The 26,498-nt window shown below is 37.7% G+C and overlaps 1 long non-coding RNA gene across 2 annotated transcripts in view; it reads right to left on the reverse strand.

Moving 5' to 3' along the window:
- LOC120858485 overlaps positions 1-26,498 on the reverse strand; it is a 70,212-nt gene that overhangs the window by 38,766 nt on the left and 4,948 nt on the right. The gene's annotated exons all lie outside the window — the stretch shown is intronic.

Genomic DNA, 26,498 nt, shown 5'->3' on the forward strand with positions numbered 1-26,498 from the left:
TTCTCAGATTTCATGTGGGAAATACAAGAATAGTGATGAAAGAATCCCCAGTGCAGTGTTGAATACCATGTGGGGGCTTGAGGGTTACTTTGAGTATAAGGAAGTTAGCTGAATATTTTTAAAGCAGCAATATGATAGGGTTATGAGTAGGGATTAAATTCCTTATTTTTTTTTATCTCTAAATGGCTCAAAGGAAGGTATTTATTCTGATAATTCACCAATAGTTATTAGTATATTTAGTGTATGCATGTCAGGATAAAGTATATGTTTAATAGACTAGCAGGTCACACCATAATATTCTTCCTCTCAGAGAGAAACTTTTTCATACCCTCTCAAGGGCTTCTGGAAACATCAGTTTTTTGCTCAGCTGAATTATTCTGACAGCTTTGACATTACATTATCATCACAAGACTGTGATACACTTAAATGAAGATTCACGGGGAATTAAAAATAAAAAGAATTAACCCAAGTCTGCAAAATACCAGATGAGAATATCAAAGGTTACTCAGATAAAAACTTGATATTTTCTGGTTCAATTAATCATAACTTTATGTGCTTTAATGCAGGAAGCAAACAGTCCATGCTGTTCCCTCAACATCCCTCCATTCCCACATCATACAAGTTGCTACACCCGTATTTCATTTTAGATTTTTTTTCAAAGAAATGTTATTTTAGCATCCTATACCCTAGAATGATCTTTCCATATGGATTAGTTCTGATTCTAACTGATTTTCCCTGCAACTCAGTCCAATCAAAAAGAGGAATATTGCCTAGCAGGGTCTTTATAGTTCTATGATAGATTTTGCTAAGCAAGCGCTATGCTTCTTACTTCAATATGGTCTATCAATAAGATATCACGCTAACATACAATAAACTGAATTGCAAAGATCAGTCATTCTTACTTTCCATGCAAGTCTGGTCCTACAAAGCACTGTGTGTGCACACTCAAACACACACACAGTGAAATACTCTTAACTCTGGTGGTCCCTTCCGGAGTCACATCATTTAATTGCTTTGGGAATTTTTTTTTTTCAAGAAAGTTTATCAGGACAACAATGACAAAAATGTCCAGCACAAAAAGTGGACATGTTTGTACCTGAGTTTTAAATGGCAATTTTTATTTGTTTCTAAAATCATCCATTTATTTTAAGAGCCCCAGCTAGAACTGGAGTTTGGAAGACTATGCATGAAGAGGAAAGATGAAACAGATGCAATACACAGTTAAGATCAAAGAGCCCCATCAATTCATTTGGAGAGTCAAGATCCAGCTGAGCCTCGGAGCCTTGTCTGCATAATAAGAAAGGTTGACTAAAACATAAGGATTAAACAGATGAGCTGTCTCCTGCAGAGGCGCGGGAGGGAAGCCCCACTGAGACACTTGTAAAGACACTTTGGAAGCGCACACCTGCTCTTCCACAGTCAAACCTACAGGAGACCAGCCTGGCCAAGACGTTCCACTAAAGTACTAAATTGCTAGTCTGAAGAGAAAAGAATATATGTCCAATGGATGTCTTTTTTATTTGTCAAGATCTTGTTTTCAGTCCCAGAAAATGACAAATTAATAAATCACTTCCATTTTTCCAAGGTGACTTACCAAGTGCTTGCTTTTCAAAACTGAAAAAAAAAATATAGTGCAAAGTTTCCAATTTAATTAAACAGTATTAGGACAATGCCTATCTCATGATTAAGTTTTTTCAAATGAATGGTGTTTCTTGAGATAATCTTGAATAATATTAGTAAATAAATGCTAGTTCCATTTTCCATTCTCAGGAAATTATCTTTTTTTAAGTATATCCCATGTTTTTATGAACACAGTTCTGGGTTATACTCATAGCTATGCTAAATTGTGTAATTTGGTGCTAACTTGTGTAATTTGGTTCTAAATAGCAAGAATACAGCATAGAAGCCAAATGTGCCTCAAGCGCTGTGCCTGTGACAAATGATACATTTATTCTAAACACCTCACCGCAAGGTTATTTTGTAGCTTCTGATAAATTATTCCAAACACAAAAATAATTTTCTGTTAAGAAAGCTAACCTGCTTTAAGAAAGTTAAGACATCCAGGCCTTTAGCAACCCAGACCTGCTGGGATAAAAATTGTCCAGACTTGTAACAGCAGATTTCGCATTTAATTTTTAAACTCTGGCTCTGCTATGGATTAATGTTCTCAAGCACTTCACATAGGGTGATTTAAATATGTAATTAACAGACCTAAATAAATGGTAAGCATTCGCTTTTGTTTTATTCACCAAAACAAGCAATCCAATTTGAAGTGAGAGCAAGGAAGTCTCTCAGGAGCAGAACAAGTTGTAAAATGTCAAGAAGTGGCTTCATGGGGTTGAAGTGCAATCTCTGACCTGCTCCCTATTAGTCTAATTATATTATCACTCACTCACTCAACCAGCCAACCAACACAGTTTTAGTGTTGATTATGTGTAAGGCACAATAAGAGATGCAGAGAATTACACACGAACCATAAGTAACAATTCTACACCACAACACCAAATGTGTGATGGGAATAAATTCTTGCAGAAGTGGATCTTTGTGGGATGAGGAAATAGGAGTCTTTGTTTAGCAGGGGAGATTCGATTAGAACATGAGGGATAAGGTAAAGAGAGAAGTGAAGTGGAGAGGGGGATTGGTTTTCCAGGGGAAAAGTACAGATAGAAGAATCCAGAATCCAGTTTGAGAGGCACCATTCCATTGGCTAGACAGACATTAAATGTAAGCTGAAAAAGGTTTGAAAACACTGAAAGTGCTAGTCGCTCAGTCAGTTCTGACTCTTTTTGACCCCATGGACGGTAGCCCACCAGGCTCTTCTGTCCATAGGATTCTCCAGACAAGAATACTGCAGTGTGTAGCCATTCCCTTCTTCAGGGGATCTTCCCAATCCAGGGACTGAACCCATTTCTCTTGCATTGCAGGCAGACTCTTCACCACCTGAGATGCCACCTGAGAAGCTCGCCTGAAGAGGTTTAACAGGTAATTATTAGAAGACTTGGATAGTACTAAACTAGTTACTAGTTTACTCCAGTCTTCCTCTAGATGCAGTCTGGAGAATCGCCTGGCATTTCTATTGAAAACCCAGATGATCTGACCCACTCCAAATTTTGTGAATCAGAATCTTCAGGGAGGAGACCCGAGAAACTGCATTTTTGAACAAGTTTGCAAGTTATGATATTATTTTTCATTTTTTAGAGGTAACAGGGAACCTTTAAAGTCAGGGAGATGTGAACTGAAGGATATGTTAGAAGAACTTGAGGGAGGGAGAACATGGAGACAAAAAGAAAGTCTGGGCAAGTAGCCCAATCCAGAGTTTTTTATTTTAACTGGATGTGTGGTGATAAAAACCACCTCTGCTCCAAATAAAAATCAATATTTTCATTCCTCTCAAAAGGCTTTAATCCGAAACCTCATCAGAGATTCCTTCGCATCAATATTCCAGTATGTTTTAAGACTGACTTTGAAGTTCAACTGATTTTTATAAGACATTACTATTTCCTTAAAGAAAAACTTTTTTAAAGTACACTATTCTACTGATAATTCTGTTTAAAGTGCCCATTTTCAGAAGGTCTCACACAAGTCTAATTCTTCAGTTAAAGGTTAGTTTGATTAATCACTAGAGAGATTAGAAAATCATCCATAAATACTATCATAGTGCTTAAAAATTAAGAGAATAAATAATATTCATTGCTGATGAAGGTATTGAGAAAAAGAACTTTTAATATATATTTTGAGAGTTTAAATTGGCACACCATTTCCAGGGGTAGCTGGTAAAACCTAACAAAATTTTAAATGCCCATACTTTTAACAAAAGAAATAGTGCTTCTAGTAGCCTAGCTTTAGAAAAGCAACCATAGAGATGTATGAGGGTAGATAAAGCACAGGCATGTGCACACACACATAGATGCTCACTTAACCACTAATATTCAGAATAAAAAGGAAGTTAATTTACATAAACATTAAGAGAATTACATCAGGTTAAATAAGTGTTACAGAAAACTACTCAGTTATAGTCATAAATTCTGAAAATTTATGTTATTGTAGAACAATATTCAAGGTACATATAATTTTAAGTACAAATTATTATTAAAAATGTATATAATAATTCAATTTTTGATGGAAAAAATGTGTATTCATATGTTTCTTTGTTTACAGAAAAAGTTCTGTTAACAGTGATGGAATTGGAGAATGGAAGTGAAGGGTAGGATTTTCACGTTTTAATGTACATGTGTCTATATCACTTACAATTTTATAACAATGAGAAAACACACTTTTAAGTAAATTAAAAAAACTTTAAAATTTAACTTTTAAGTAGCTAAAAATATAGTATTTGCAGCCTATTAAATGCTTGTTAAAGATTTTAAATAACTTCTAAAAATAGCATCACTTTTGAAGATGCTGTGGAGGGGAAACTGGCTTCCGTTCATTTTAATTACTTAGTTCTCAAAATTTAATAGAATTGCAGGCTTTTAAATCATTCATAAAAGTTATCAATGCACATACTGACTTCTACTTTACAAAAACATTCCCTTTTTATGTATCTATCAATCTTTCCACTTGATGGAAGAAACACTATATTTACATTTCTAAATTGTATGAAATAAATATATGCCCTTAATATTAAGGTTTATAAAGTATGTAATTATGCTATGTAATCATTCATTAGAACCTCCCTGATAGCTCAGTTTGTAAAGAATCTCCTCCTGCAATGCAGGAGACCCCAATTCAATTCCGGTTAGATTCCTGGGTCTGGAAGATCCGCTGGAGAAGGGATATGCTACCCACTCCAGTATTTTGACCTGGAGAATTCCATGGACTGTATAATCCATGGAGTTGCAAAGAGTCGGACAGGACTGAGCAACTTTCACTTTCACTTTCAATCACTCATTAGACACTTTTCATAAGACCACCTTCACTCACTCTCTGATTTAATACTATTAAGTGCTTAGTTCCCATAAAATATCCTAACATAATTTATGGGAATGTTGAAGAGAAGTGTCGCTTAGTTGTGCCCGACTCTGCGACCCCACAGACCGCAGCCCACCAAGCTCCCCTGTCCATGGAATTTTCCAGGCAAGAATACTGGAGTAGGTAGCCATTTCCTTCTCCAGGGGATCTTCCCGATCCAGGAATCAAATCCATTTCTCTTGCACCACAGGCAGATTCTTTACTGGCTGAGCTGAGGGAAACCCCTATGGGAATGTTAAATATGAACATTTACTTTACATTTAAGTGTAGCAATAATTCGTTCTCATAATTTCATTCAATAGATGCTATTTAAATCACTAATTTTATACTACACTAAAGATAGGTTTTTCCTACACCAACAATGCAATTAAAAATTAAGAAATTTATACAACTTTTTAAAAGTTACAAAATATCTTTAAACTCTTACACATTATTAAAAAAATAATTTCTTCATGAAATTTAGTTAAGTAATTTATGCATTTATAGGTTAGGTAATTTACATATTTCTCAGGTTTAATTTTCCAATTTTATGCAACTGGCTTTAATCTGAATCTCAACTAATTTTAAGAAATATGAGGAAGAAAGTAAAATATGAAATAGTTATAGTATAAATGAAATCATATTTTCATATATTTAATAGTACTAATGGTATACTTGTTATCTTTGCCGGCTGTTACATTACAGTGAAAGGAACAGCTTTACAAAGCCTGTTCAGATAGGAAATAAGGAGGAAACTATTTACTGCAGAGTTTTCATATAATTTGATGGCAATTAGCAAGTCTTACAGCTGTTATTTTATTTAAATTACTTTTAAAGTCAAGCTTTATAAACTGTGAGAATATTTAAGCAAACATTGAGTTCAACAAAAGTATCCTTTCTATAAGTGTAAAAGTGAAAAATTCAATAGAATAAAAAATTATATAAAAGGTTTTGTCTTGCTAAATGATCAGCTATTGCTGGAGTAGTTTCTGCATTATTTTGACATCAATATGTTAAAACTGGAGATTTCATCTCTTACTGACTTAAGACTTTTGAACCCTTGGAATGCAAGGTTACAATCGGGCTCATCCAGAGAACATTTAGGATGAACCAAAAATTATTTGTCAACAAAAAGCTTGTAGATGAGACAAAACACATACCTATGAAACAATAAGAAAATATATTAAAAATAGTGTCACTATGCATAGTACAATCAGAATAAAAGGATGGGCCACAAAAATACTCATAATAATTTCTCTGGTGTTTCTCAAATATTCAGGTTTGGCCGTATTTCCTCAAAACTATAACAAACACGTAAGCACATTTCTTAGAATATGCATTCTTCAGCTTTATCAATGCTAGAGGCCCCACACCTCCCCTAAAACTTATCACCCTGTAGTAACGGGAGAACTGAAAAAATTGAGAATAAAATAGGTAAAGCTCCAAAGGCACATATTGGCAGCTCAACAAACGTTGTTTGCTATGATGATTTTTATTTCTTTATGCTATCAGGGAGGGCTTCCCAGACGGATTAGTGGTAAAGAATCTGCCTGCCAAGCAAGAGACGTCTGCCAAGCAGGAGACCTGGGTTTAATCCCTGGATCGAGAGGATCCCCTAGAGAGGAAATGGCAACCCATTCCAGTATTCTTGCCTGGGAAATCCTATGGACAGAGGAGCCTGGGTGACTACAGTCCATGGGGTTGCAAAGGTTTGGACACAGTTTAGCCATTAAACAGTAGCAGCAGCAGTAGCTATTGGGGTAACTTGTTTATTTATTTAACAAATACTATTGCTCCTCCTATGTGCTAGGTAGGATGGTCGGTACAATGCTAGCTGAGGGGGGACAGAGATGAATAAACAGATATAGTCCCTAAACAAACAGGAGCTGGTGTCCTTGTTTTAAAGATTCTCTCAAAGAAAATAATTCTATAATCTTTTCTTAGAAGAGTTTTCCAGGTCCACAATCGCTTATTTCAATACCTTAAACTACATACCTTTGTTCTCTATTGCTATTTGCTCTCAACAAACACAGTACACACCCTTTAGATGCATTAAGCTTATGACATGTGCATAGATTTTGTTTGTTTTTTAAATATCTTTTTAGGTTTTATACAGAAAGGCAGAATAATAATAATAATAATAAAATAACACGTCCTAGTTTAAGCCTAACCATTGAGAAAATTAGGATAAAAAGGAAACTGGTTCCATTTTAAATTTAGGTTACATAAATCATATCAGAAACAATCTGCCCAGGTATGCTAGGAGTTAATGCCATAGCTTTGGGCTTAAGAACCATTACTATTAACTTTTCAAAAAGGTTTCACAAAACTGGCACTTCCAAAGTATTGAAATTGATCTTAATTCTTCTTAGTATTTGTGCAGCTACAGAACTTTTCATTTTTTTTCCACCAAATACTTCTGCTTCATCTGCAACCAATGAATTCATTAACTTCATTATTAATTCAAATGATTTTTTCATTTTTGTAAGCCCCAAGGTTGTCTCACTAAGATCAGCATTCTCTCCGTGTGCCATAAAATGTAATCAATCTCTATTATAGTCATGAAAATGGTATTTGTCACTTTGCTGAGAAAAAAAAAAATCAATATATCTTCCAAGGCTGAACAGGCATTTAATGCAACGAATTGAAAACTATTAGAGAAATTTAGCTTGCCAGGAGTTTAGGACAAGCTAATCGAAATCCAGAAAATTCACAGACGATTAGCCCATGAAATACATAGATATGCCATAGAAATTAATATTTAGATATTAGAATAACCTGTCATCTCCAATCCTGACAAGAAAATGGATTTAGACAGGCGAGTCTCCAAGGGGTTGCCATTTTAAAAAACAAAAGTGAAATCACAGACCAGGAAAATATTTCTTGAACATGGTTGATAAATAGGAAAAGTTTCTTTTTCTTTACCTATAAAATTACCAGGTAAAGAGATACTTCTAGAGTTGCAAAACTGTACAAAACCATAAAGACAAGAAACCTATAGATATACTCTCATTGGAAATACACTGGCTCTGGGGCTTTTTAAAAAATTGAAGTATAGCATATATGTATAAAATAGATAACTGAGAACATACTGTATAACACAGGGAACACTATTTAATGTACTGTGGTGACCTGAACAGGAAGGAAGTTCAAGAGAGGGAATATATGTATAAGTAGGGGCTTTCTATGTGGTGCTAGTGGTAAAGAACCTTCCTGCCAATGCAGGAGGCATAAGACACGAGACTTGGGTTTGATCCCTGGGTCAGACAGATTCCCTGGAGGAGGGCATGGCATCCACTCCAATATTCTTGCCTGGAGAATCTCATGGACAGAGGAGCCTGGCGGGTTACAGTCCGTAAGGTTGCAAAGAGTCAGACAGGACTGAAATGACTTGACACACGTACATAAACACACACGTGCATATGTCTAGATGATTCATTTTGCTGTGTAGCGGAAAGTGCACAGAGGTTTCACAGAGCGCGGGGTTTGAGCTCCTGTGTCATTCAGCCAATATCCACTGCTGCTGCTGCTGCTGCTGCTGCTAAGTCGCTTCAGTCACGTCTGACTCTGTGCGACCCCACAGACGGCAGCCCAACAGGCTCCCCCGTCCCTGGGATTCTCCAGGCAAGAACACTGGAGTGGGTTGCCATTTCCCTCTCCAACCAATATCTACTAGCGATCTATTTTACATATGGTAATGTTTATGTCTCTATGCTACTCTCCCAATTCATCCCACCCTCTCCTCCCACTGTGTCCACAAGTCTGTCCACAAGTCTGTTCACTGTGTCTGCTTCTCTATTGCTGTCCAGCTGTTCATCCACACCATCTTTCTAGGTTTCATATATATATATATATACTAATATATGATATTTGTTTTTCTGATTTACTTCACTCTGTAAAATAAGCTTTAGGTTCATGTACCTCAAAAATTCCCCGTCTTGAGCTGAAATCTCCTTTTTAAAAAGCTGTCACTCCTGCTTCTATTCCCATTATTTTTTTAATTGGAGTAGATTTACAATGTTGGTTAGTTTCTGCTGTATAGCAAAGTGAATCAGTTATACATATATTCATTCTTTTTTAGATTCTTTTTCCAGTTGGTCATTACAGAATCTTGAATAGAGTTCCCTGTGCTATACAGCAGGTTCTTATTAGTTATCTATTTTATATATATAGTAGTGTGTACATATCAATTCCAATCTCCCATCTAGTCCCATATTCAGAACAATGTAAAGTCAATCTGTTGCCTATCCTTTGAATCAACCCCCTAAATACTTAAGGTCACCTGTCACTTCTTTTGACCTGTTTTTCTCTGGACATTATCTAGTTTCTTCATCCAATTTTCTTAGCACATCATTTACCACACACATGGTTACAGAAAATTCATGGCATTGTCTTCTGAGATACTCCAATTTATAAATGTGCTGTGCGTAGTCACTCAGTCTTGTCTGACTCTTTGCGACCCCATGAACTGTACCTGCCAGGTGCCTCTGTCCATGGGATTCTCCAGGCAAGAATACTGGAGTGGGTTGCCATGCCCTCCTCCAGAGGATCTTCCCAACCCAGGGATCGAACCCAGGCCTCTCACATTGCAGACGATTCTTTACCGCTGAGCCATGGGGAAGCCCCCTTTTATAGGTTGCTCATCCCACTTTTAGTCCTGCTATAACTACTTAATACAATTACTTTCCAAAATGACACTCATCATTTTCTACACGTGACGACTGAGGCAACTTGCCCTGGCTTACACTATAAGAAAATTTCAGGGTGAGATTCAAATTCAGGTCCCTCGGGGCCAAGTCCAATACGTTTTTCACTATTTCATGCTCTCCTTCTTTAGAAAATTGAAAGAATATGAAAATTGAAGGAAAAATGGCAACGGAGACCTAAAGAGAGACCTTCTAGAATAATTTGTATATTCCTGATAATGAGAAGTATGATTTGCCAAAAAGTTTATTATATGTTCTCAATAAAAAACAATTCATATTAAGATAGCTTTCCTTCTCTGCTCTAGAGTTTCAGTTAGAGATCAAAATAGTAAAAGAAATTTCAAATTTGACATTTATGTCAGAATTTGAATTTTCAATCTTTATGACTAAAGAAGTTGACAGAGATAGAAAGCAGGGAAAAAAGTTTACAAGAGGAGAAACAAGATCCCAGTCATGGACTCCATGTGAATAAATTCCATTTGTGCAATCACAAATCAACTACTAAATTCAATGTAAAAAAAATGTACATAAAAATTTCAACACATCTACTTGTTTGGTGGGAATAAGTCAAAATAGGCTAGAGATAAATTGAATTTTTAGAAAAATGACCGTTTTGGTGGGTGTCACATAAACATGCATGACAAAAGTTTTCATCATTACCAGGTTTTTGGTAACTCCCTAAGTGACAAAAGATCAAGGTGATTTTGACCAAATAATTCAATCAATGACAATTTAGTAAAAATATTCCCCTTAAATAGGTTAGGACTCTATTGAGACAAACTAGACAATCACTTGTTTGAATCATGGCATTATGACTGTACAATATACCAAGCCTTTCAACTATCTTGAAAATTCAATTTCTTAGAAAATGAAAGTACATGATGGCTTCATCTTCATTTCCAACAGATTTTGTGGATATTCAATTCATATTTATGAATTTTTCAATTACAAAATGAATAAGTGACTCATAGAAATCACCTATTAGATGGCAAGGATGAAAATCAAAGGTTTTATTTTCTCTCAGAGTTTAACTTGCCCCTCTCTGGTTTTCACGAATAGGATTTTCTAACGCTTCCATATTTTGTTGTCACTCTCAGAAAATATTTCTCATAGTTCAACTGCAACTTTCATCAAAATTATGAAGTTGCTTCATTTCTGATGCCACCAAACAAATCAAATTAATTAAATGTATGTCTTTGATTCTAACATGGCAGATCACTATGTCTTACTAGACAGTTAATCCAAGTCTTCTAGAAATATGCTTCCTCCATCATAAGTTTCAGAGTGTAAATAAGCTCATGTCAGCTGAGCTAATCACAACATAATTAACAGAGCTCTGGTCACCCACTAGGTGTCAAACACTGTACTAGATTAAGGAGATTTGAAGAAATAAGGTTTAATCTCCTCCCTTCAGGTAGGTTCAGTCTAGTGGGTAAGACATAAATATGAACGTAAACTTTCAACACAGTGGGGGTAAAAATAGCATTACAGAGAATTGTTTACGTTCACAGATGTCATTGGTACCCGGAAACATGACCATCACACAGTAGGCACTCTGTCTGTTGATGGAGGAACGAGTGAATGAATCACACTGCACTAAGAACAAGGAGGAGAGGCACCTGCCTCAAGCCTGGGCACTTACTTGTGCCGGGGATTGGAGTGATGGGTAAGAGTGTTTGATTCAACCTGTATTTGCTTCTGTAATATTCTGCCCTCATTCAGTAAAGGGGGAGGCAGGAGAAAGGGAAAAGTACTGAGAGAAGGTAAAATCATCTTAATTGAATATCTAAGAGGATTTTATTTTAAGATGATTTCTTCTAAATTGTGGACTCTCAGCCCGAACCTTGGAGAAAAGCAGTTATTTTTATGCTGATTACATTGTAGCCCTGATAGAAAGTGACATATTTGGATTTAAGTGGTTGAGAGCAGAATCAGACCAGCAAGTACAGTATGTAGTCCACTTTGTCACACCCCAGAGAATGTATAAATGACAAAGCTTTTTCTATTTGAAGGCAGACTTCAACAAATTTCTGAGACAGGAAATTAAAGGTTTGACTTAAGACTGCCAACAGAAGAAGAAACTCTATTCCTACAATTCCTACAACTCTATTCCTATAAAAGCTGTATTCCTATAATGGAATTATTCTAAATAAATTTATAATTATCCCTTCTTAAAAGTTTATCTTTATTATCCCTTACTAACCAGAATGCAAGTGTGAATTCAGGCAATTACAAAGATAGCTGTTGAGACAAAGTAATGACGGTCTCCTGGTTAAAATCCTATTCAAATGATGAACTTTCTGAGAACCCATTTTACTACAAAAACTCAAGAAAACTAAGCCAATGAGTGTAGGTTTCCTCCACTTATGCTGCCTTACACAATGATGAATCTAGAAGGGAAGGCAGGCTGATTCCTGTCTAAATATTTGTCTTCTTTTAGAGCTGACTTAGAATAAATTAAGTTTTTCTGCCTAAAAGTGCCAAGATAGAAGCAAAATAGAAACAATGTTACAAATCTTGATTATTTAGTCTCTCCCTCCCTATATAATTACATGACCACTTTCAGACTTCAATATTTTGCCTTACTGTCCTTCTCATACCCCTGGATCAATTTCTAACTTAGGATAATTTAACTAATAGCTCTACTCTATTCCTGCTCCAATGCTATTCAATGATACTCAAAAAACTTACACTACTGGGCAGGTTGATAACACTGCAAAGGGATAAATTTAAAGCTCCTTTGCTTACACTTATTCATCTCTCTGTCCTCGTCCTCCAGGCAGGCTGTGATGTATCTTTACTGCTCTTTCTCTCTTGTCAGCTGTCAGCTGACTACCTTGCTTCCTACCTTCTAAAGAGTGAAAGACCCAAAGAGGTAGAAACCTCTTCCTTTTACCATCTGACAATTGCATTAAGCTTCTTCCTTCCTCTCTGGGAGGAGAGAGGTTCTTTTTCCAAGATCCCTTTTCCAGGTGGACTGTATCCTTGTCCATCTCCACCAGGAGTTGCTCCATCAGGTAATCTGCTTCTGTTCTGTTTCTCTTTCATTACAAACATCACTCCCAACAAAATGTTCTCAAATCACTTACTTTTTCAAGAGCCTTCCTTTGATCCCACCAGTACTGGCAGCTACCATTCTATTTCCCTCCTTTCTTTCAATACCAAATGTGTAGAAAATGTAGGTGGCCTGCCTTTACTGACTCATTTTCTCAAGTTATATTTATTATTCCACCCCTTATAATATGACTTACATTCCTGCTAATTCAATCTTTTGAGATGACCATAAACTTCATTATTCCTAATCAAAGGCTGATGCTTAATCTCCATACTGGTCGGCAGCTTAGTGGAATCTGGCATCAATAAGATTCCCTTCTGCTCAAAATCCATTCTTCCCCTAAGTCTTCACTGGATTCATTCGGTCTCCCTTGACAGACCCTTCCATTCTGTCATTATTGTGGTTTACTTGATAAGTTGTGTCTGACTCTTTTGCAACTCCATGGTTTGTAGCCCGCCAGGCTCCTCTGTCCATGGGATTCCCCAAACAAGCACACTGGGGTGGGTTGCCATCTCTTTCTCCAGGGGGTTTTCCTGATCCAGGGATCGAATCTGCATCTCCTGCATTGACAGGCAAGTTCTTTACCACTGAGCCCCCAGGGAAGACTTCCATTCTATTCATCTTTTAAATGTGAGCTGGTTTACCAAGTTTCTAGCTGTGGGACTCTTCCATACTTTCAACCCTTCCCTCCTACTGGGGGTTTGGGGGAGAGGTTCTCAACTGCTAAATACTCTGTCCTCTGGTAGAGTTGCCTGCCTCAAAAGGCACAAATAATAATGAATAGTCACAACTCTTTTGAGTTCCGCACTCACAATGCTAATCTCTGGAGACCTCTACTAGGATTCCTGTCAAGTATTTCAAATTTAACATTTATTTCCCTCCCTATCCCCAGTATATTTTCATATATCCAGTATTAACCATAATGGCATTATCATCCATCCAATCTTCTAAACCTGAACATTCAGTGCCACCCTTAAAGATTCCCTCTCTCTGTCTCACCACATTCAATAGCTCACTAACATTTATTAAAACTAACTCAGAAATGTTTATTGTATCTAATCTTTTTTTCTTCATTTTATCATTATGCTTAAAATCAGGTTTTTTTTTTAATTATTTGGGGAGGCTAGAAAATTATTGGAGAAGGAAATGGCAACCCACTCCAGTGTTCTTGCTTGGGATATCTCATGGTCAGAGGAGCCTGGCAGGCTCCATGGGCTGCAAGAGTTGGCTATGACTTAGCAACTAAACCATCACCAGAAGCTTATAAAATCCTCCTTAATGTTCCCTCTTGTTTTTCCTTTTAGCCAGTAAATATATTTTTTCCACAGTGACAGAGTAAACCATCTTAGAAATAATAACAACGAAGCATTTCAAACCAAAAGACTGTTTAAAAAACAAAAATATAATCATATACCTTGGTTGACTATTTTCTACAAGATTAGAAATTTTAGATTCCTTTCCTTTGCATTCAAAGCTCACTGCCATCTGGCCTCATCACATCTTTCTAATTCATTACCTCTCTTCCTTCACATCCACATACACTCCAAGTTTCACCATATTGAAATTCCCCCCATAACTGTGAGGTTCCTTTGCAGGTATTACTTTTTTCCTCTGCCTAGAATGCTTTTCTCACTATGTCTTCATTCTGTATCTTTCAGTAAACAGCCTGAATTTCATCTTTCTGAGTAAAACCTTTTTCAGTCACCCATAGAGTTATTGAAACCAATAAACCTTCTCTAACTTCTTGTGTGGCAATGTATCCATTTTCCTGTCATTCTGATTTGACAATGAAGTCTTTTAGGACAGAGAATTTATCTCACTCATCTCTGCATCTTCAGAGCTTTAGCAGAGTGACTTGGTTGTAGAAAGAAGTCAGTAAATATCAAATTAATACATTTTTGATGCATACATATTTTACATTAATCACTGAAAATTAATGATGGGAATTCAGTAAGGTAAAGAAATTCACCATTATTTTCATTTCAATAGGTCTACCAGGTTAAACACAAACATTACTTTTACAAATTAGGTAAATATGTCATAAAGACAGTAGATTTTTAAGTCATTTATAAACTATATTTATGGGGCATATTTGTACAATTAAGATTGCCTGATAACAAATGCATTACTGTCAACTATAATATAAAATATTATATAGTCATATATATTTTTCATAATTTATATATATTGAGAATATAACTTACCATTAAATGTATTTACAATAGCTATCAGTTCAGTTCAGTCACTCAGTCGTGTCTGACTCTTTGCGACCCCATGAATTGCAGCATGCCAGGCCTCCCTGTCCATCACCAACTTCTGGAGTTCACCCAAACTTATGTGCATCGAGTCGGTGATGCCATCTAGCCATCTCATCCTCTGTCATCCCCTTCTCCTCCTGCCCCCAATCCCTCCCAGCTATAATGGCCTCTTTTATTAAAATAATTTTTTAATATTAAAATGACTTCATACATACAAAAGTCAATGTTTTAAATGGTTCATACCTTCATATATAAAATTTGTTGTGTATTTATCCTCTTTGACAATGCATAAGAAAATAAACTGCTTTTCAGGTACCCAGATCTGACCTTACTTTCTTTCTGTCCTATCAGAAAATTTACAAATCAAACTTTTAACTTTTTTTTGGCAATTAAATCAATATAAGTAGAATATTTCTTAAATTCATTTTAAAAACTGTCATGGCAATGATCTCAAAGCTTAAGCCCAATTCTGAAATTTTTCTTTGTATTATATTGAAATCTCTGGAAGAATAAAAACAAGTGATTTTAGTAAAACAGAAGCCACTTGTTTATTACCCACCCATTATTAATATGCAACAGCAACTGTGTACATTTTGTTAGTTGGTGGGTCAAAAGAACAAGAAGTAGTAATACATAGCATTGCTACCATATATTGTTATGGTTTTCATGAAAGGAAGCATCTGTAGTCACAGTAAGAAGCCTGAAACAGTCACTACTGCAGAAGACAAGTGTTGAGAATCTCAGTTTCCACTGTGAACCTTTTTAGTCTTTGTTGTCATATCCAAGCATTTGCTGTATTACAGTAGAAGAAATCTAAACACTATCCTATGTAGCTGTCGACTTTTCTTTAAACTTTTGACAAAGCCTGAATTCTTGGCAAGCAGTCATTTATGTGAGAAGATTTGCATTCTCACTCATTATGCATTCTTAAGTCAGAACTGTTTTTAACCTAACCTGTGATTCTATAAGCATAATAATAAGAATTAAGTATTAATATTTTCCTAATCACTTTGTATCTTAAGGAAAACCATTACCTTGATTGATTTTGCTTTAGACACCTATAATTTGCACAACCTGACAACCAGATTTCGCATATTTGAAAGAATAAATTTCAGACAGACAATGAGAACCTACTATTTTTCAATTAAAATCTTTCATAAGCCATCAACAGCAAAGTGAAATAACAGTGAACATAACGTGAAGATCAGAATGAGAGGCTCTCCCAACAGAGGTGGCCAAGGTTTCCAAGAAGGTAATCCTTCTTATATTACTTCCTTTACCGTTTCCTTCTCTAATCTTAGTGTCAGTCCGAGGGTCATTTGCCATGTTTCCAAAGGACATAAGTCAATATAGCAGTAAGTGAAAGCAAAGCTCTCACTTTCCCTACCTTCATATCCCAGGTAGAAAACAAACTGAAGTCTGAAACCACATGTATTAGGGCATCCAAAACACGTGTGTGCATGCATGTTCAGTTGTGCCTGACTCTGTGCAACCCGATGGACTGCAGCCCGCCAGAACCCATCCTCCGTCCATGGGTTCTCCAGGCAAGAATACTGGAGTGGGGTGCCATTTCCTCCTCCAGGGGATCTTCCCGACCCAAGAATATAACCCAAGGCTCTTGGGTCTCTCGCACTGGCAGGCAGGTTCTTTACCACTAGCGCTACCTGGGAAGCCACTTCGAAGATATGGTGAAGATAAATATAAGAATAAATAAAACTGACCACTTTTGACAAATGTAATTCTGTCTAGGAACTTTTCCTTCATATTTCTAAAATGACACACAATAATACTTTTGAGTCCTTTTATGGGAACACAAAAGCCAAAGATAAAAGCTGGGGTTTTATGGTATTACATCCATTACACATAAAAGTTATTGTGCTAATAATACTTTTAGGACAATATTTTAACATTATAATGCTAATGCTAATGTAAAGTATGAAGTATATTTTAGGAAATCCAGCCATTTAAATTTGGACTAAACCGAGTAATTTAAATGAGTGTGTGTGTGCATTCTTAATCAGGTATTGGCATCTATTTCCATTGGGCTTGAGGCAATATAGTTTAGTAAGACAGGGCCATACTAATAAATGGTTAACAAGACCCAGATTTCTTGTTCAGCTTAAGAAAATTTCTGGAAGTTCATTAAAAATAACTATAAGCTCTGCAATTACGTATTGTGGTTCTAAAGAACTCTGAGAGCTGACAGTTAATAAAATGGGTTCAGAAGGTTCAATGTACATGAAGAAGACAGAGCTGGCTCTTAGTAAGATGTAGAGAGCAAAGAGTAGAACAGAAAGAAGGGATCAGGTGGTATGAGTGAAAAGGAACACAAAGCAAAAGAAAGAGAAAGAAGGTTTTGAGTTTGATGTCTGTGATGGGAAATACTTAAAAGATCTTGAGCAAGGGAGTGACATATTCAACATAAAGTGAGCAAATATGACTCTAGGCTGCAATGGGTTTTACAGACATGAAAAAAATGAAAGGGTAAGCAAAATGTCTAGGAATCTAGTGACAAGGAACATAAAGACAGCCATTTACATCATTTGATATTCTACCCTAGTATTCTGCACTTGTGGTCTTCGCTGGTAGTTCAGATGGTAAAGAATCTGCCTGCAATGAGGAAATCTGGGTTCAATGCCCTAGAGAAGGGAATGGCACCCCACTCCAATATTCTTTCCTGGAGAATTCGGAGAAGGCTGGTGGCCTACAATCCATGGGGTCACAGAGAATCAGACACAAATGAGTGACTGACACACACACACACACATGCATGCACACACACACACACACATTCTGCCCTGTGCACCAAAGAATGGAGATAATTTATATACCATTGACACTAATTTCAAATGATTAGAGATATATTTTCTCTCCATTATTCATTTAAGCCTGATGTCACAATCCATAGGTCAGAATTCACAGCTCTCGTGTGCATGTGTGTGTGTGTGTTTATGTGTGTGTGTTTTAGAGGGAGAGGGTTGTTACACAAAGGATCATTGTTGAATATTTGAACTAGTCACCAACTAGCTTCACAGAAACATCTGAATTTCCAACTTTATAACCAGTAGATCTTTAAAAGTTAAAATCACAAGACCTGGCATTGCCATATTTTTATATAACAATGCATTGTCTTGGTTTTCAGACAGGCCATGCCTTTCCCATTTTCCACAGTCCCCACCACTCTGCATCATTGCTATGAGTTCCCTTCACTATTAACGTGAAGGGCTGGCTCATTGGAATTCATAAATCTTAGATTTAGATGTTACAAAATGGATTTATGTTTTGGAACAATTTTTCCCAAGTAGTTTCCTTTTCCATGTAAAGTACTAATCAACAAGCTTCATCATCAAATATCTTCACTGCTTATGAAGAATTTTCATATATTAATATGATCCACACAGTCATCCCATAAGCTAGGCAAGGTCCATATCATTTCCACCATTTTACAGATGAAAGACAAGAAGTTGGGCTTCCCTGGTGGCTCAGTTGGTAAAGAAATCACCTGCAATTCAGGAGACCTGGGTTCGATCTCTGGGTTGGGAAGATTCCTTGGAGAAGGGCATGGCAACCCACTCCAGTATTCTTGCTTGGAGAATCTGTTATGAGATACAGACATCCCTAAGCTGACTTTTGGTAAGCATGCAAGTTGACATTAGGTCTTAGATCTTTCATCTTCCGGTAATTAGTCTTCCTGCTCATCGAAGCTATCTGATCTGTAGTCTAATGCTTATATTCTGGAATTTATAGAATCTACTCTCTTAGGAAATCCATTCCTATCTCTCATATTTGCTCAACATTTTTCCCCACTCCATCCTATTCTTAGACTCCATATTTCACCCAGTCTAGCCTCTAGCTTCAATTGATATTTCAACTCCAAAATAAAACCTTACTTCCTGAGGAAACTCTTACAGACACCCCAAGACCTGTATATATTTTCTCCTTAGTTGTACCCATTGGACCCTCTACTGAGCCTGTTGTCACGTGCTTCACACTGGATGAGCATCTGTCTCCCTGTCTGGATCTTAAGTGCTACAGGATAAGAAGCATTCTTTCTCATTCAATGCTGTGTCTCCAATCCCTAGAAGAACTGTGTCTGGCACATGTAAAAGTCTGGTGCCAAGTTTCTGGTTTTGTGTTTAAAAATAGTGTTTTAATTATATCAGTCTAACTTAATAAGTGAACAGCGACAGACATTTATCGAGCATTTTCTATCAGCTTCTTCAGATGTTCAGATGTCTTTATTGATGTCAGAACGGCAGGATTCTGGATGGGAACAAAGTGTGTGTTTGTTCAAAAATACAATCCTGGGATTCACTCTCACCACTTTCTCGACTTGTAAAGGATGTGCTACCTTCACGCTTTATTTGATATTATACCATAGTTATGGCATCTTTTATCAATGACACTTAAATTCTTTGTGACCTCACCCAATGTCTAGTTTGTAGCCAAGAATTGAGACAGCAATTTAGCTCACTTGGGAAATTTTCCTGTTGTTTAATATAATCCTTTTTCTTTGTTGGCTTTGTCTAAACTGTCAGTTAGCAATAAATGGTGACAATCTTTATTCTTAAAAAGTGCTTATTTACTTTTTTAAAAGTACCACACTTTTTTCCTGGAATCCTCAAAAAACAAAACAAAACAAAGCAGGGGGAAGGATGTCTTAAAACATTCTCTAATCTCCTTCTGGTTTTACTCATTTTCTTTATTTTTTTAAACAAAAGCCTCTTTGTCAAGGTTCCTATAGCTAAAACTCATTAACTATAAGCTTTCTAAAAAATAAAACGCTATTCTAAGTATGTCTTATCTTATAGATTTTTGAGGCAAGGCTAAAGTCCTACCTAACATTTAGGAACTCATTAATTACTAGTGAATTTTATTGTAAGGGAAGAAGGAAATAAAAATCATCAGCAGATGGTAAGTTTTTGAAACTAGAAGAAAGCTGCTGGCAATCAATATGGCAAAGATAGTCAGTAGGGAGATATTGAGATCATAAATAAAATTTTGCTTTAAACCACTCCTAACTTTTAGCTATTGTCCAGACACAAGCAATATGGTGTATGAAGTAGAGAAACACAAAATATTCCATAAAAACAGTAGTTCCACTGGGAGACTTATTAGTGAGTCCTAAGAAAACACACTATGAATGAAAACCCAAGGAAATTGACACTGTGCAAAAACATTGATATGTCTTTAGGAGTGTAGTGTTAGTCACTCAGTCATGTCCAACTCTTTGAAACCCCATGGACTGTAGCCCTCTGGGCTCCTCTGTCCATGGAATTCTCCAGGCAAGGATACTGGAGTGGGTAGCCATTTCCTTCTTCAGGGGATCTTTCCAACTCAGGGATAGAACCTGGGTCTCCTGCATTGCAGGCAGATTCTTTACCTTTTGAACCACCAGAGAAGCCCATATGTTTACCATTACTAAATTTAAAATGCTTCTTGACTTTTCTATACCTAGGCTGCATGTCACTCATTGTGTGAAGCACTTTCTGATTCTATAGCCCAAGTGAGCCACTTTCCCTCCATTCACAAGTCAGTCCATCCCTGTTTATTGTAGCAGATGCTACAAAACTCTAAATCTATCTCTGCATCCCTCTGCCTCCCCAATCAGGCTGAAAACTCTTTGAAGGTGGAATCAAGTCCTCATAATTGTGTCTCCCATATGACCCGGCACATAGTATATACTGCATAAATGAAAGATCACTGTGTGAATGACTGCAGCAAATCTGAATAACAAACTAGATATGGAGATAGGGCATTGCTTAAGGACAAGAATGGAGCTTCATTAGAATTTCAGGGTACTAAGATAACCAATGTCATGGTCAGCAATGGGCTCCATTATAAGGAGAAATAAAGATGCTCTGTATTTTCTGCCATTATTTTTACCTCCACTGGCTGCAGAGAATCTGTGACACAACATAATACAATGATCGATACAAACAGATCCTCAAATCTAGCACCTCTTCCGAGAAGCTAAAACTCAATTAAGATTACCCATAACTGACACTGTGCGTGCTCAGTCACTCTAGTCTTGTCTGACCCTTTGAAACCCTGTGGATTGTAGCCCAGCAGGCTCCTCTGTCCATGGGATTCTCCAGGCAAGAACAGGAGTGGATGGCCATGCTCTCCTCCAGGGGAGCTTCCTGAATCAGGGATCGAACCCAATCTCCTGCGTCTCCTACACTGCAGGCAGATTCTTTACCACTGAGTCACCAGGGAAGCTCCATAACCAATGCTAATACCATGTAAACGCAGCATGAACAGGTGTCATATGCTTGGAAAGGTGGGCTAGGAATCAGGCAAAAACTAAGCATTTTCTTGAAATCCGGGATACAATTCTGCTAATTAACATCAAAAACAGCGACTCTGACATCTTCTGTTTATTAAGCCTTCCCCCCTCATCCATTTCCTGCAGACGCTTCTCCAGATGGATGTGGAGACAGGCACCTGCTGCAGACCCCGTCCTCCCCTGGGAAACATGTGTTCGCTGTTTTCACGGCCATTCTATTTTAAGACGTGCTTTTAGGAATGCCAGAAAAGGGACCATGGTGAAGCTAACTTGCTCTGCCCAGCAAGAAGCAGGTGACAAGCATTTCTCTCGTCACAGTGGAAACTAACCAGAAAAGTTTGCTTTGCTGGCTTTGTTATCATACTTCTTTTCATTTCTTTCACCTACTTGGAGACGGTGGGAGAGAATATTAATGAATCGATACAACAATGAACATGTCCTCTGGAGAGAAAGTGATATACTCTCAATACGGGGCTATCTCTATTATATCAAATAAGCTAATTTACAGTGGTCTACATTTCTCAGTTATGGAGGTTACAAGAGGCTAGGCCTTCATGTAATAGCCACATTCCATACAAAATTAATTTCATTCCTATGGGTATGTTGTTATGACATTCTATTTAACTTCAGTTAGATTTAAAACACACACACACACACACAACAAGGGCCCTGACTTTTAACTGTGTTTTAGTATATTTCCAACCTGGGTATTATTAAATTAAATCTAGGCTATAGGACTTCTGTTGTTGAGTGAGGAAACTGTCTCATCTTCATATTTCAAAGGCCTAAGACAGTGCTCCTGAAAGCTCTGTCTGCATGGGTGCTGGAGCAGGCAGTTTTGTTACTGATCCACAACGAGGTAAGCCAGAAACTGCAAGCAAGGATTTGGAAGCGCCTGTAGCCATATGAGAGAAGGCAATGGCACCCCACTTCAGTACTCTTGCCTGGAAAATCCCACGGATGGAGGAGCCTGGTGGGCTGCAGTCCATGGGGTCGTGAAGAGTCGGACACGACTGAGGGACTTCACTTTCACCTTTCACTTTCATGCATTGGAGAAGGAAATGGCAACCCACTCCAGTGTTCTTGCCTGGAGAATCCCAGGGACGGGGGAGCCTGGTGGGCTGCCGTCTATGGGTCGCACAGAGTCAGACACGATGAAGTGACTTAGCAGCAGCAGCAGCAGTAGCCATGTGAGAGTAATTTAATGTTCGCTGAATCTTATCATAAAGAAGTATTTGTGTTTTATATGCTTTTTTTTAACTTTATCTTTCTGGTCATTCAACTTTATCCTATTTTATGAAAGTATTAATCTGCATCAGATTGTAAATTAAGGGGAAACGCGACTCAGAATGGCAGTGGTACCTGGTGTGCAGGGTCAGGCAGACCTGCAAGAGATTCCAGTGCTTCCACCCAGAGCCATGGGGACAAGTTGTGTCAACCCTGGGTCTCAACAGTCTTATCTGCAAAATGCACATAATGCTGTTTATATCCCAGGATCTGTGGGAAAAAAACCGAAGACACTGGCTTTGGTGTCTGCCTCCAGTTTCCTCGAGTGTAAAATGAATATAATAATACCACACCACAAAGCCTCTACAAGGATTAGCAACTGGGTAATGTCTGTAACTCAGCACCTACTTGGCATCCACTAAAACCCCAAGGTTAGCAGTTACTATTATTGAAAGTTTTTTTTTTTCTTAAAGCATAGGAGGTACTTGATACATACTAGCTATCATCTCTTCTCATTTGCGTAGAGGATCTTGTTATGGTTCATGGGCTCAGTCCAAACTTCCGAGTGAGCTAGGAGCATTTCAGACTGACTGTACTGCACACAGATGCTCAAAAGAATGATCCGGGGCGTTCGAGAAAACAGTTTGCGGATCTAGCCCATCCAGACAGGCCCCTTCTGTACCCCAGTAGGCGTTTCTCCTCTTGCAGTCTCATCTAAGAGTTTCTATCTCTGCATTATATGGCATGATGCCGGCAGAAGGTAATGGACAGAGGTATCATAAGAATACACAGAAGAGCTATTTTAGGTAATAAGGGAAAATGTCAAAGGAAGAGAATCCTGTCTCCTCTTTCACAAGTTACTAAACATAATACATCTTTCCACGTCCTTCCAGAAAAATGTTGCTTGAGAAGGCAGTCACCATGGTTGAAAAGAAGGCCAAAAAAACATCTACCCCACTTTTGAGTTTACAACACACTTTCAGCTGAGGCTTACAACACAAAGCAGTGCCCCCTCCATTGACCAACTGAAGCTGAGAAATGATTTTCCAGCCATAAGTTCCTTGTGTAGGCATACCTGAAACATGAACCCAGTCCTTCAAATCCTCAAACCTATGCACAGAAAATACAGGTAAAGTAGAGGTACATTAAAAAAGAAGAATATTTCAAGAGCATGTCTCAGAATAATAGTTTGATGTGTGAAAAACTTTACATCATGAATAGAAGCTTTAGTGAAAGAAATACAGTGAACAACCAAGAATGAATACGTGAGTGGATGTATATCTAAAAATAAAGAAGAGTATTAGGAAAAAAAGTATTAATCAAAGGATTAATGCTTGTGGTCTAAGGCATCACTAAATGCAAAACCCATACACACAAATGGAAAAAGAAAAAAGACAGAAAAGCAGAGAGACATTCCTAAATGGCCTCAGGGCTTAGAGAGAGGCAGCCTTTGAGGATGTCAGACAAGCTCCAGGAGAGCCCATGCAGGCACCTTGGGCAGCAGAAGGAACCTTACTCCTTGGCCCAGTTAACTGTTCCCACTCTGGGGAGACTTCCAAAAGGCAAAGGAGAGATCACACGGTCAAACAAACTTCTCCAGCTGCTTCCAGGTGCCTGGAATCTCATCAGCTCTGCATCTGATCTTTGATAAGAACCCAGTGACCCTGACAAACACAACGGCTCAAATGTTCTCAGTCATTGAGACCTTTGTGGGGATAACTTTCAGGTCCTTACTTGAAAGGAGGTTTTACCAGTAAAGGCAAGAAGAGAGGCAAACACAGGGCATTCAAAGGGAGTCAGGAGAGAATGCAGCTACTCGATAAAAGCTGGCAATGCTGAAGGGAGATAATGACTTTTCACAACTTTGCCTAAGATTAGCCATTATTCTTTAAATAAGGCACTGCTTAGAAAACTGTGTATACAGGGTATGCATGTATCTGCACTGATATGCAATAAAAATTAGTAATACTTTAATCATTGATTGTATTTATTGACCTCTTACTATCTACCAAGCACTTTGTTTTACACTCATTATTCTGTTTAATCTTTACAGCAACCAAATGGGGGTGAGTATGACTGCTTTCCTCATTTTATAGTTGAAGAGGTAAGTTTAGAAACTGTTTTTACAGCTGCTGCTGCTGCTAAGTCGCTTCAGTCGTGTCTGACTCTGTGCGACCCCATAGACAGCAGCCCACCAGGCTCACCCGTCCCTGGGATTCTCCAGGCAAGAACACTGGAGTGCGTTGCCATTTCCTTCTCCAATGCAGGAAAGTGAAAAGTGAAAGTGAAGTCGCTCAGTCATGTCCGACTCTGTGCAACCCCATGGACTGCAGCCCACCAGGCTCCTCCATCCATGGGATTTTCCGGGCAAGAGTACTGGAGTGGGATGCCATTGCCTTCTCCGGTTTTTACAGCTAGTAAGTGGTAAAACAAGAATTCAAACCAGTCAATCTAATTTCAGTTTAACGACTACCTTTATGCACCAAATTTAAGCTGCATGTTTTCATCATGATACACACACACACACATCAATAATCTAGACCCAGTCCCAGGTGGCACTGGTGATAAAGAACCCACCTGCAAATGCAAGAGATGTAAGAGACGTGGATTCAATCCCTGGGCCCAGAAGATCCCCTGGAGGAGGATGTGGCAACCCACTCCAGTATTCTTGCCTGGAGAATCCTATGGACAGAGGAGCCTGGTGAGCTACAGTCCATGGGGTCACAGAGTTGGACATGACTGAAGTGACTTAGCACTCAGTAGCAAAGAAGCCAGAGCCTTCCACCTATTGCGCTCTTAATCTCCTGGTTTAATATACATCAAGTATACAAAAATTGGATTAAGAAGGAAAAGAATGCAGCAGTTTACCTTCAGAAAAGACAGGAAACAAGGAGAGAAAGAGTAAATGTGGAAGGACATAAAACTTTAAGTGTGGAACATCTCTCAAAGTAGAAATGGGGAAAAAAAAAAAAAGAACTTTCTGTAGCTCTGAAAAACAGGCAATAAAAATGTAACCTTCTAAAAGAATTGCTTTAAGTTCAACAAAATCCTACAGATTTGATGGGGCTTTTTACTAAATTCTGACAATGTTCATCTAAAACTCCTAGGTAGAAAATGTACACAGTGTGGGTAATTATAGTGATTTACAATTTATCTATCTCTTGCCAATTCATCTGGCTCACAAACTTGTATATCTCTGCTCTCTGCTTTTCAGACTTGAATAGGAATATCCAGAATATGTGACAGTGTTGGGAGAGGGGTAAGATAGTGCTTGGCACATAGGAGAAGCTCAATAAATGTAAAGCCCAAGAAAAGTAAATTAAAAGTTTTTCAAATAATAAAGCAATCACAATACATAAAGAATAAAATATTTAAAAATATAAGTGAATGTCTAACCTAAAACTTCAAATTAAAAATGGACTTTCTCTGGCACCTGTTTGGGGCAGCACCCCACTCCCCAGGCTCTAGGGAGTCCTTGTTCTCTCCTTTCCACCATTTTTATTACTTGGCTGAAAAATCTGGACAAGTATATACATATGAATATGCGTGTGCACATATGCAAGCTGGTCATGGATCACTGACCTTCATATTTAAACGTGAATGAATCTGTTGTCTTTATGTTATGTTAGAAAGAAATGGTGCATCCTTCCTTTTAGCTCATTTACAGGGAGCACCATGGCCCCTAAGAACCACAGTAGCTGAAAGATAACCATTTCTTTCCCTCTCTCCTCATCATGACAATTATGTATTCATACTTCATGCAGTTATATGATCCAAAAACAAAAGAAAGACACTTCACACTCCAGCATGTTGCACTGAAAAAATTAGAAAAAGAAACACACATACACAAAAAGAAATGCAAAAAAAAAATCATTCTTATCCCCCACCCTTCTATCCCTTGCCTTAGAAGGGATGGTTATCAACCATGACTATACTGGGAAAGGGTTTTGAAAACCTGAGAGCACTAACTAACCAAATGTGAGATATCATGCTGTTAGACCACTGGGAGGTCA

Source organism: Oryx dammah, unplaced genomic scaffold, assembly GCF_014754425.2.
Source record: "Oryx dammah isolate SB20612 unplaced genomic scaffold, SCBI_Odam_1.1 HiC_scaffold_29, whole genome shotgun sequence".
Classification (NCBI taxonomy): Eukaryota; Metazoa; Chordata; class Mammalia; order Artiodactyla; family Bovidae; genus Oryx; species Oryx dammah.